The 11,389-nt window shown below is 38.6% G+C and overlaps 2 long non-coding RNA genes across 3 annotated transcripts in view; one reads left to right on the top strand and one right to left on the bottom strand.

Moving 5' to 3' along the window:
• Positions 1 to 703: 703 nt before the first annotated feature.
• The window catches only part of LOC137856092 (uncharacterized), a 49,405-nt gene continuing 38,719 nt past the window's right edge, over positions 704 to 11,389 (top strand). The window contains exon 1 of the long non-coding RNA XR_011096191.1: positions 704 to 1,068. This is a non-coding gene — a long non-coding RNA (uncharacterized lncRNA). The remainder of the gene's footprint in view (positions 1,069 to 11,389) is intronic.
• Positions 1,057 to 9,105, bottom strand: LOC137856091 (uncharacterized). Of its 2 annotated transcripts, XR_011096190.1 has the most exons (4): positions 5,341 to 9,105; positions 5,144 to 5,236; positions 4,351 to 5,037; positions 1,057 to 2,327 (listed from the first exon to the last, which is right to left on the bottom strand). It is a non-coding gene; the product is annotated as an uncharacterized lncRNA (long non-coding RNA). The 2 variants fall into 2 exon arrangements; XR_011096189.1 differs by lacking the exon at positions 1,057 to 2,327 and having other exon boundaries at positions 3,749 to 5,037; positions 5,341 to 9,100.

Genomic DNA, 11,389 nt, shown 5'->3' with positions numbered 1-11,389 from the left:
TCATCCAGGGTTATTTTGTACCTCTGTATGGCATTTTATGGAATAATGCAATTTGGTAGCAACATATGACATTAAATTCATGGATTTCATTTGTGAGCATTTTTTGTTCTTGAAAAATTAGTTTGATTACTAAAGAAATGAAAAAGGAACACTTTCCATACCTGTTATCACTTCACTTCATTTTGAAATGAAGTATTTACTGCCTTCTTTTGTGCACTCTGTCACAGTTTTAGAACTTCTAAAGGACATCTGTTCTAGGCTAAATGCAACAAACCTGCACAGTCCTGTTCTCCAACAATAATCATATGACTCAGACACTAGCATCCAGAAATGTTTAACAGTGTCAGCTGCTCCATCTTCTCCCTTGCTGATACACTGACAGGATACGTTCCATTACAGTCACCACATCTACAAGTATCATGAAACTTTACGGTCCTATTTTTGACTGACACCACTGTACGTGAATCAATTAAGCTTGTCAGCCTAGCTTCACAGAGTTGAGAGAGAACTCTAATACTTTCATAAAGAGTCTTGCTTCCCACTCAGATTTGAACTGGCAGTTTTCTAAATGAACCCTTTGTTTTCCTTTGTTAATTGCCCATGATTCACATCCACATTTTGCAGAGATTGATGGCATTTTAATTGCTAAGGGTATTTAAGGATTGAGGATAGGAAGAGGCTTGGGGAAAAGTGGGTAGGGGGCTGGTATGTTTGGAAGGCTAACTGTTCTGTGGTTGCACACAGCCAGGAGATCAGCAGCCAGAGCACCATCTGTGCACGTAGCTTATGTGTATGACCCGGCTTCCTCACAAAGGAATGTGTCAGCTTCTGCTTTTCCAGATCAATTGAAAGCCTCCTTCATGCTCCAATGAAATTCTGTGACTGTTCCATGAAGTCAGATCTAATCTCCTTGCCCAGCATGCCCAATGGATACAGGTTTCCTTCAGCAAGAAGCTCTTCCTGCAGTGCTGCTTCCACACATTGGAGCTGGGAAGGTTCAGCAGCTCTTCAGCGTCACCTCACCACCCTGTGAGTTGTGGAAGAATCATCTCAGCATCCTGGAGAACGGTAAGAGATATACGATCTCTCACGGAGATGTAAAAGCATCTCAAGAGGCTGTGTGCAGTTGTCTATGGTGGAGGTGTTTGCATCTGAGATAGTTATCCTCAACTTCCATGTAGATGATGGCAGGCTTAGATAGATCTGCCATTACACAAAGTTAATGCCACATGTTCTTGTCAACAGGTAGCTGTGTGGAGACTCATAAAAAGCAGATTTCTCTACAGATTATATAGCAGAGTTGTCTACTAAAGACCACTCTGCTTCTGTGGATCTCCACACATCCTGTCTCACCCTGGCTTTTCTGTTATTTCTGTTATGTACAGAAATTTTCATTTGTGTCTCTCACCAATTCATTCCCCTTTATTCCAAAAGCTTTCTGTGATCCTAGTTGCCCTCCAGCCTTGATTCCTATCAGTCAGGACACTCCCATCCATTTCCATCTTCTTTCATTCCTGTCACCTTCTTCCAAACTTAATCTTACCCACAGCTTCTGTACTTGCTTCTGTGTCTGCTATTGATCTCCCCTCCTGGGGATATCAGACGCACTCTTCTCTCTTCTAATAGCACAATTTGTTCACCATCAGAAAACAAGAAAATTGTGTTAATGTCTCTGTGTGAGAGGGAGGGGGAGCTTCTTTATCTTCCTCTTTATCTATGGTCCAATATAAAATTTAAGAGTGAAATTTGGCACATTGCTTCTTTACCACCTCATTTCTCTCCTCAGCAAGGATGAATCGCCACATAGTTTTGCATGTTTTTAGCATTATGGTCCAGTTCTTTATAGTGCAAATATATCTGGCCTACTTAGTGGAAAAGTAGTGAATGTCATTAATAGGAATAAAGATGAACTCTTGAGTAATTTCTGTTAGATTTTCTACCACCTTGTGGCATTTCAAAGAAAATTTACTTTATGAAAAAGTCAATTGTTTAACTGATTTGACTTGTCAGAGTCAAAAGGAAGAGGCATTGAAGAAAATAGCTTTATTTTTTCTCCAAGCAGTCCAGGACATTTTATCTTATACTCCGTAGTTAAATGTCAGTTATGACCATTACAACCTAACCTACAAGCAGTTTTCTGAAGCAGTCTGAGGAAATTAGCTTTCCCTTAAACGTAATGGGAATTGGGTATCTGTCTTCTCAGCCACTACTGAAAATCCTAACCTCAAAGTTTTAAATTATTTGTACTCTGGCAGAGGCTTGTACTTGATAGTTTCTCGGGTAAGTATTATTTCTGACTGTTCAGCAGCAGAACAGAACAGACATTCCTGTGTCAAGGAAGAAGACAAAAAAAAAAAAAAAATCAGTAAGTTCTGTATATCAAGCGGTTGCTTCTCCCTAGAATGGATTTGCTCCAATAGCTTACATCATTCCCTCAGATCTTACAAGTACAAGTCAAACTATGAAATATGCAGAGCATAGTACAGAAAAGTATTGCCGAGTAAAAAATAAGCACAAATCTTCCTGACCTCTGCACAAGTCCAAGTATAAGTAGGAGCTGCTGCTGGGAACTTCTGTGATATATTTTCAGGCCAGCTTTTGGTTGCATAGTGTAAAATTAAAGAAAAAAAATAGCAGTGCAAAGAGATTTAGCTTTTGCTCGCAAACAATTTTCTTGTTCTTTTAGAGTCATCTGGCATTATGAATACCTTATGCCTGGAGGCATATGACCTACAGCTTGTTCCTTGAAATGTTAAGGGCTGCTAAGCAAGCCTTGGCTCCCAAGAAGAACATGGGGTTGAAAGGTGTTCTTGTATTCCCATTGAAAACAGAAGTAAAATTCACACCAGGTTTGGACAGGGCAAAACAGGATTTTTAGGCAGTGGTACCTGCTGGTGTAGAAATTCCAGTCAGGAATTGTTTCCATGCTCTTATATTTCTTTGAAAGTAGGCCCTAAGAAAGCAGTGTCTTCCACTGAGCAATATCTTGGTTAATGTGAATTGAGGAGATATTTCCACCTTGCAGAAAAGAAGGTAGAAAAGATCATCAGTTAGGTAACCCTTGTAGAAAAGGTCATCAGTTAGGTAACACTGATGGTGGGCTTGTTTTCTTGGAGTAACCCATTTATGAAATGGCCACACAGTGTGATTTTGTGAAGAGAGATAACTAGGACCTGCATAATGCTAATTTTATTTTAAAGAAATCTCCAATTAGGAATGGGTGCCTCCAGGAGCCTATTTCTCTTAGAAATTCCAACACCTTCTAGCTTAAACATACCCTTCTGTGTCTTCCCTCTACCCTTCCCTCTATTTCCTGTGAAAACATTTCATTTTGGAAGCAGCCTTATGTATCAAATATTGTTTCTGCAGATGTATTTTGCAATACAGGGCAACAAGTCAATGAATTTGAAGACAAAAAGTGCTCCACCACACTCAAACAAACAACTCTTTTGGCAGGATAACCCCATGGTTTAATCTATTGCAACAGCAGTGACTCATAACATCCACAATGCATCACCTCTTACCTTATTATTAAGTACAATAGGCTTGTGCCTCTTGAGCATATTTAAATCCTGTATCAACATTTATTTGGAGGTGTCCAAATTAGTTTATTAAGAAAATCTACAATAGTTTTACTATTGCAATATTACAATAAAGTACTAACATACACTAGAGGAAGAATATTCCCCTTGTTAGTTATGCTTCCTTGTGAATGTTTACAAAGCATAGTAGAAAGAATAGGTCAAGCTTATAGATAAGAAAAACATGTCTTTAATATAGATAACACAGGTCTGTGATGTTTTTCTGGTAAACTCAGTAGAACAATGCAGTAATGCTACATTGCACATTTATAAATATGATTGCAGGGATATAGTGTGCTGTATCAACAAACATTATTCTGTAATAATTCCCATGTCAAATATAATTAATAATTTATGTATATAAATGCAAGAAGAATTTGCATTGTACCTTTCTGTGGAAAATATCCATTTATACCGCAGAGGGTCCATATTAACAACCACTGATATATCATGAATAAATATAATAGATAATACCAAGCTTAATGAAAGGGAGAAAACAGGCATAAACTTAAAAATCAGGTTTGGGGGATCTTTCCATATGTCAGGCTTTATTTTATTAATATTTTTTTCATCTTATGTGAGCTGACACCACAAATTTCTGATGCTGTACAAATAGAATTGCTAGTCCTATAGTGGGGGCTATAAATTTGTTCCAGATTTGATCCAGATTTTCCAAAGAAGTTTATACATGTGTTATACTTTGGAAATTTTAAAGACAGTCATGCAAGAAAGGCCAATTTAAAACAAGGGCTTGGATCCTGCTGCTCACCTTTGTTTTAAGGAAACAGGACTTTAATTTGGTGTTGAGCACTACTTCAGCACAAGTTCCACAATTTAAAAACATGTTAGGGAAACATGTCAAGATCCAGAGTCACCTTCATGTCTGACAACAGCCTTGCTGTCTGCTTTCCATCGGTAGCTTCACCTCCTGCAGAAAACTGGTCAAAAAGAGTTTTGGGGTTAAACTAAATATACGAGGGGGTTTCCATGCTGGGAAGGCTTTTACAGGCACTGTATTTTGTTTTTGTCTATCCAGAATAGATATATTTCAATTTATTGCAGACTTCTTAACATCCCCTCACTTGGGCTGTTTTGATCTAAGCTTCTTCACCCTAGATAGATTTGCTAAGTATTAAGTCTATATAGAAAGATCCATCCCTCTCAGGTTCCTGTTGCTCAGAAGCAGCTTCTAGCTGCCAACACTTGGATTAGCACAGAATCACCCAAAGAGGATTTTCTACCATTTCCACACACAAGTGGTGGGCTTCACTGGGCTTACTAATGCCTGTAAAGGGAAATCCTGCCTCACTAGCTTTTGGAAGTTATACAGGGTATCCATATATCTGTGGTATATTTTACTTGGGTTTTCAACAAGCCATTGACGAGGTTCCTGACAGAATACTACTGAAGAAAATAAGTTGCCATGAGACTGATGCTTGGGTGAACTGAAAGCTGCCTGCAGGTAGAAAGCAAAGGGATTAATTGTTGCTATCCAGGATGAAGAAGAATTAGTAACAGCACCTCTTAGGGAATGAGTATTATTTAAGATCTTCATCAATTACCTGCACAAGGAAACGTTGAAGAAATATCTCAAAGTTTGCAGATACAACTGTACTGCTTCAGGGAGTCAAATGACACACACGTGGCAGGGAGCCCTAGAAAGGCAATACAGTGCTGAGTGGGTGTGGCAAAAACTGGTAGATGAATTTCTGCATAGATATATCATGCACATAGAGAGAATAATCTAAACCTTACTTACCCAGTGCTGAGCTGCAAACTGGCAGCTGCAGCTCAGGATGGAGAGAATGGGCATTGCTGCTGGCAGCTCTCTGAATTCATCTGTTTCAAATGCAGCAGCAGCTAGAAAGGGGAACAAAGTTTTGGGTACTCTCAGAACAGATGCTAAGAGCAAAATAGAAAACAAAATCTTGGTGCATTCACATCCTGAACACTGTGTGTTTCCACATTTTATAAAGGACATAGAGAAATCTGAGAAGATGCAGAGAAAGACAAGAAAGATTATTAAAGGGATGGAGCTGCAAAACCGAAACACCTGTGACTTTCATGATCTTATCCCACTCCCACACCCAAAGGCTTGAGGGTCAAGGCTTACAAAACCGTGAAGGCAGTGAGTAAAGCAATACAGAATTGTTCTATGGTATCTTATGGCCAAGTTCTATGGTATCTTATGGGTACTTACTGAAAGTAGTTGGAGAGAAGTTTAAAATCTGTGAAGGAAGATACTTGTTTTATACCACAGATACACCTACCCTACCTTCTGGAATTTGCTGCTACAGGAGGCTGTGGAAACCCATAGTGTCAACAAGCTGAAAAAAAAGGTGAAGCAGACAAACTCCAGGGCAGCAGGTCCATAAAAAGATACTGAAAGGCACAGGCAGGAATGTGCTCGCTGCCATCCTCATCAGGGTTGTGGGTGCTGGAGGGGTACCAGGAGGAGGACTGCAGAGGGGCAGGGATCACAAATTTTCTGGGAGCAGCATTTCGTATTGCCACTGTTGGAGGTGAAACGGATGATTAGTTTGACCCAGAAGGCCATTTTCTCTGTTGTCATGAAAATAAGACCCTGCACTCCTTTGGTAGAGCTTAAAGCTGCCACTTCAGAGTTATTTCCACCCATTTAATTTTGATTGCATCTCAGTAGGCAGTAAATGATGTGGGATATTTCTCAACTGAAAGAACTATGTGGTAATTATCAATGGCAGGATTTTGTGTGTCTGTGCTTTTTTGGCTGTGTCAGGATAGGAGTTGAAGAAACAACTTTAAATAGATTTGGATCATCAGTATAAATCTATAGAACTTTAAAATGATGTAAATCTATTCAAATAAGAGAAATATGCTGAGCTAAGAGAATGAGTTACAAACAAGCAGGCGCATAACACAAATTTTATTTTTAATGAGTGTATTTTTTTAGGACCACATTCTGTTACTCTCATTAAAATTTCTGGATCAGAGTCCAATTTATACAGCTGGATTTTGTTCCCAGGTGTTCTGATGGCATGACTGTTGTACTTTGCATAATGAGCAAATCATTGTTTTCAATAATGAGGAGTTGCTCTAATAACGGTTTGAGGCCTAAATCATTTTTAAAAGGACCATAAGGCCAAGAGGCTGTAAAACCCCCTGGCCACGTGGTGCCAGCTCTGGGGCCATCAGGAGCTCTTCAAGCTTCTTGGAGCTGCTCCCACTGAGCCATTCATCTCAGCAGCAATTCTCTTTCATCTTGAGGATTTCATAGGAACTTAATGTGGTAGCTTCTCCTCACCTACCCCTTTCTGTCATACTTAGTTTTCTTTCACTGCCCATCTAGCTCTAAATACTCTGCACGGCAGAATGCTTCTTTGCTTTTCTCTATTTCTCCTTGCTCCTTCTCCCAGTTCAGAGAAACAGCAGAAAAAAATGATGAGCTTTCCATCACCCCTCAACCAGAAGGTGATTTTCTGTTGCAGAAAATACTGAAGAAAATATTTGTGTTACATATAGCTAGCTATTTTTTCAAAAATTGTTCTGAGGCATGCTTATGTCTACTTATTTATATTCATCAGGTATCACATTCCAAGACAATTAGTTGTGGGTTGCAGTTTTGATATACATTTGCTGTGTCACAATGCAGAGAGAAGAATGCCATATCATGTCATCTGTAAATGTGCTTTATTTGAGTGAAAGTTTGAAGCATGATGTTTAGTGTATTTTGTTGTTGTTGATGTTGTTTTGTTTTTGTTTTCTTTTCCTTTTTTCCTGAAGAGTAAGAGAGCAAATAGCTAATAATGGGGAAAAAAAAAAAAAAAAAAGTCTCTCACAGACTAGTTATGTGTGAAAAGATGCCATTTGAATTAATGGCTGGCAATTTGCTCTGCATATAATTTACAGTTTCTGTGTCCCTATATATAACAGCAATAGTAAAAACCAACATCAGTTATGCTCTTACTGCTTTTAAATTTCATTTGCTGCTGCTTGCATTAGCCTTAACTTAGTTTGGTCTATTATTGCCACAGAGAAAAAAAAAAAAGTCGTGCTATAATTAAGGGTGGGAATTTGTCTATGTTTAAAGGTGCTCTAAAATCCATTGTTTATTTCAAATACAGTGAAATTTGGTGGGTGTATAGAGAGTGTATGAAGATGTAGTTGCATTGCAATCTGGGATAATATAAACTGGAGATTGTTGAGGAACAGTGCCTCAAGGCAGAAACTTTTCATTTTCATGTTTGACAGGTTCTTATAACACATTGCTGACATTGTCCCTAGACAATCAAATCGTAATTCTGATCATGTCTGATTGATCTCAGTGGCTTGACATTTCCCATTGCTAGCACATGAGACTCACATCCCAGCATCAAGTAAGGAATCCTGATTTGTAAACCAGTGCTCTCTAAACTTTTTGCAACACTCCCACAGCATTTTCTGCCCCTCACGGCGAACTCAGCTGAGGCAGCAGCAGCAGTTCTCCCCATCTGTGTTCAGTTTCAAGAGGGACTGCATAAAGGCTACTGGGATGCACAGCTCAACTTTTTGGTTCTGTTTTCAGTGCTCTCTCTGCATTATATGTTTCAGAAATGTAATCATAAATCTTCCTCTGTTGCCAGCCCAAATAATTAAGGGCTAAATCATGCCATGAAATATGAGACCAAACAATGTTATGCTGTCTGGGAGCAAATCCAGAGGCAGAGCAGCTACATCTCTAGTGCTGTAAAGGCCAAAATGGTTATCCCTTACATTCTTTGCTCACAAATGCCCTCAGAATCAGCAGTGACAAATACCCTTGCTGGTATTCCCCTAGGGAAGCTTCAACAGCATCCAGTATTTAAATCACCTTTGGAGGCTCACTAACTTTCAGACTCTCTTGTGTGACTGACTGACAGAATTTGTAGCATAGTTGTGTCCCATAAACCATCATTGCAGAGACCTCAGTAGCTTCCTGAAGTGGTGGATAGCTCCACCTCTTGATTCAGTCCACAGTGGCAATACCGGCTTGAAACCTAAGGAAAGATCAGCAGAGTTATATCACCTTTACAATCAGTTTGAAACTTGGTTCTTACTTCTCTCTCTGCATGAGCACTGAGCCCCAATTTTCTCAGTCTATCAATATATATCCATTGTACAATAATCCTCATGTTCCTTCCTTTGATTTCCTTTTGTCCTATCCTCTCTACATGTCTCTGACTATTCTTACTTTATCTTTAAATGATAGAAGAAATATGCAGGCTTCTTCAAACAGCACATTTTTTTTCTTACGTGAGCCATAAAATGATGTACCTCTTTACAGCTGATCTACTTCCCTCATGAGGTAAGACACTCAGTGCATCTTGGAAAAAAGAAATAAAAGATGTGTTTAAAAATAGCTTTTGGGGAGTGAAGGTGGAGGTGAACAAATAGTTCTGTTATAAATGCCAATTAGCCAAGCCAGCTGTGATTGTTGAGATTATCTCATTTTGTAGCATTTGCTTCTGAACATACATATTGTATACACATATATGCACATATGCATATGTGCATATGCATATATGCATATGCATATGTGCATATATATGAAATGGTAGTCTTTTTTTTTTTTCCAGTTCTTTCTGCTTCTAGATTGAGGAAAAAGTTAAAATCTGAAATTTCTTAACTTTAGATAGAGGTTGAGCCAACTTTACAAATTCTTGTAATGTTATTCCAAGTATCACAACTGATAATGCTTTCTCTTCAAGGCCCAAATGCTAGCAGCGAGAAATTGCAGAGGAACATCCATTTTCAATTTTGAGTACATCTTGAGCTCTTCTGATCTCATAGAGAAGTTTGAAGCTGGCTCAGAAATGTAGCCTAAAGAAAAAAAAATAAAGTAAATAAAAAAAAATCAAGACTTAAAATCATATGACTTTTAAACAAGTCTGATGTTTTTCCAACTATATGAATTTTGAAGACAGGATTTGCAATACCGTGCATCATAGCTCTAAGCCAGTTGAAGAAAATATCCCTATCAGGTGTACTACTAAAAATGCACCAAAGTGCTGTCCTGACTATGAATTACCTTAATCTTTTATGTTCAAGTAACTGTCCTGATTCAAGTCTTTTCTATGTTTACAATCTGAGCAAGACCCAGAATGATGTTAGGTACTTTGCAAAATTAGACTCAGCTGTATAGACAGAATTCATGTCAGTGCTGACATTTTTTCTAACAACTTTAAACCTAAAACAAAATTTTTACTCCTAAATTAGAAATTTATGAAAATTCAGCTAATAGTGATAAAGTTGCAGCAAGATCTTTCTCTTAATAATCTTGCATTGCTCTTTCTAGCAATTTCACTGTGATATTAATTCCCTTGACTTCAGAAGCAACAGCACAGTAGACAGATCTGAATTATGTCAGTGAGCGTATTTTGCAAGCCATCTATAAATGCTTCACTGGTAGAAAATGGCACAATTTTATACTACCTTCCCAAATTACTGCAAAGTGCAGCTTTCATATTGAAATAATAAATGTATTCTTAGTCTCCACAGGCCAGACAAACTGAAAGAAGTCTTTGTTATAGGTTGTCAGAGAAGCTCACTGAATCTGCGCTGGGTCAGGTTTACTAGGACTTCCAAGCAGCACACAGTCTCTGCATGCGGAAGCAATCTGTTCAATACTCCAGAAAAGCTGCCAACCTACTGCTGCTGCACTCAGCTTCCTCTGCTCAGGGGCTCTTCTCTGCAAGGCTTTAGAGGCATTAAGAATTCAGTTGGGCCATTTCCCTGATTCTTCTTTTAGGGTACCTAAATAGGCACCCTAAAAGAAGGTGCAGCAAAATGTATGAAATACATGTTCTACAAACTGCCTTGCAGTGCTCTGGTCCTCCTCTGGATGTGGACTCATAGCAGGTCCTCAAGCTCCCAGTGGAGATGAAGTCTATTTTATGTGTGGGCTCTGAGAACTGATAAGCCAAGCTTTAGGGATAACACCTTATCCCCTTATCAATTACTCTTCCCTTACACAGCTCATCCTCCTGGTTGCAGTTTCCCTTTGTAGACAGTAGTATTTGTCATTTGTTTCAGCAATGATAATGGAAACTAAAGGAGACATACAGTGAGATAAATGCCGATAGCAGAGGTTCTCTGGATTTACACAGATCTATCCCAGACTTGCACCTAATCCCCTCCCAAGAAATTTTTATGAATGTGTGCCTTTGGAATGGGCTCAGACTGACATTTACAGCTACAAGCAGTGAGAGAGGTGAGATACATTTATTTATTTTATATTTGTGCTTGTCCTTCCAGCCTTTGGGATATACTATATTTGTTGGAGGATGGGCTTGCCCTTCTGGACTCAGCAAGGGCATTTTTTATCCTTTTCAGAATCAGGGATATTTGGCAGTACTTTTTATCTCTTTGTCATATGGAGGTGATCAAAATCTATAAAAAAGGAGACAAAACCAATTCCTCCAGACTGGGCAACATATCAGAACCGCTTTTTGCACTTTATTGTGTCTGAGAAGAATGCTTCAAATCATAATCAAAATGACTCTCAGAAGAATGAAAATAGCTTGCTTCATCTTTACACAGGAAAAATAAAAACAAGTAAATGATAAGTGTTAAGCATAACACTGTAATTGCCTGTCTAGTAGCCTATATTCAGGCTGAACTCCCACTGTCTTAGCTTCATTTGTCACGCAATTTATTTAACGGGTCCATCATCACAGAAATGCTTTAGATACCAGGAAAGACAAGTCAAGAGATAGTGGTGGCCTTTTAAAAAGATTGTACAAAAACATGTTGAAACCCTAAAAGAAATGAGTAATTTCAAGCAAAATCAAGAATGGTATTTGCCTGACACT

Source organism: Anas acuta, chromosome 4 (genome assembly GCF_963932015.1).
Source record: "Anas acuta chromosome 4, bAnaAcu1.1, whole genome shotgun sequence".
Taxonomy (NCBI): domain Eukaryota; kingdom Metazoa; phylum Chordata; class Aves; order Anseriformes; family Anatidae; genus Anas; species Anas acuta.
This window is presented reverse-complemented; position numbering and strand designations above follow the sequence as displayed.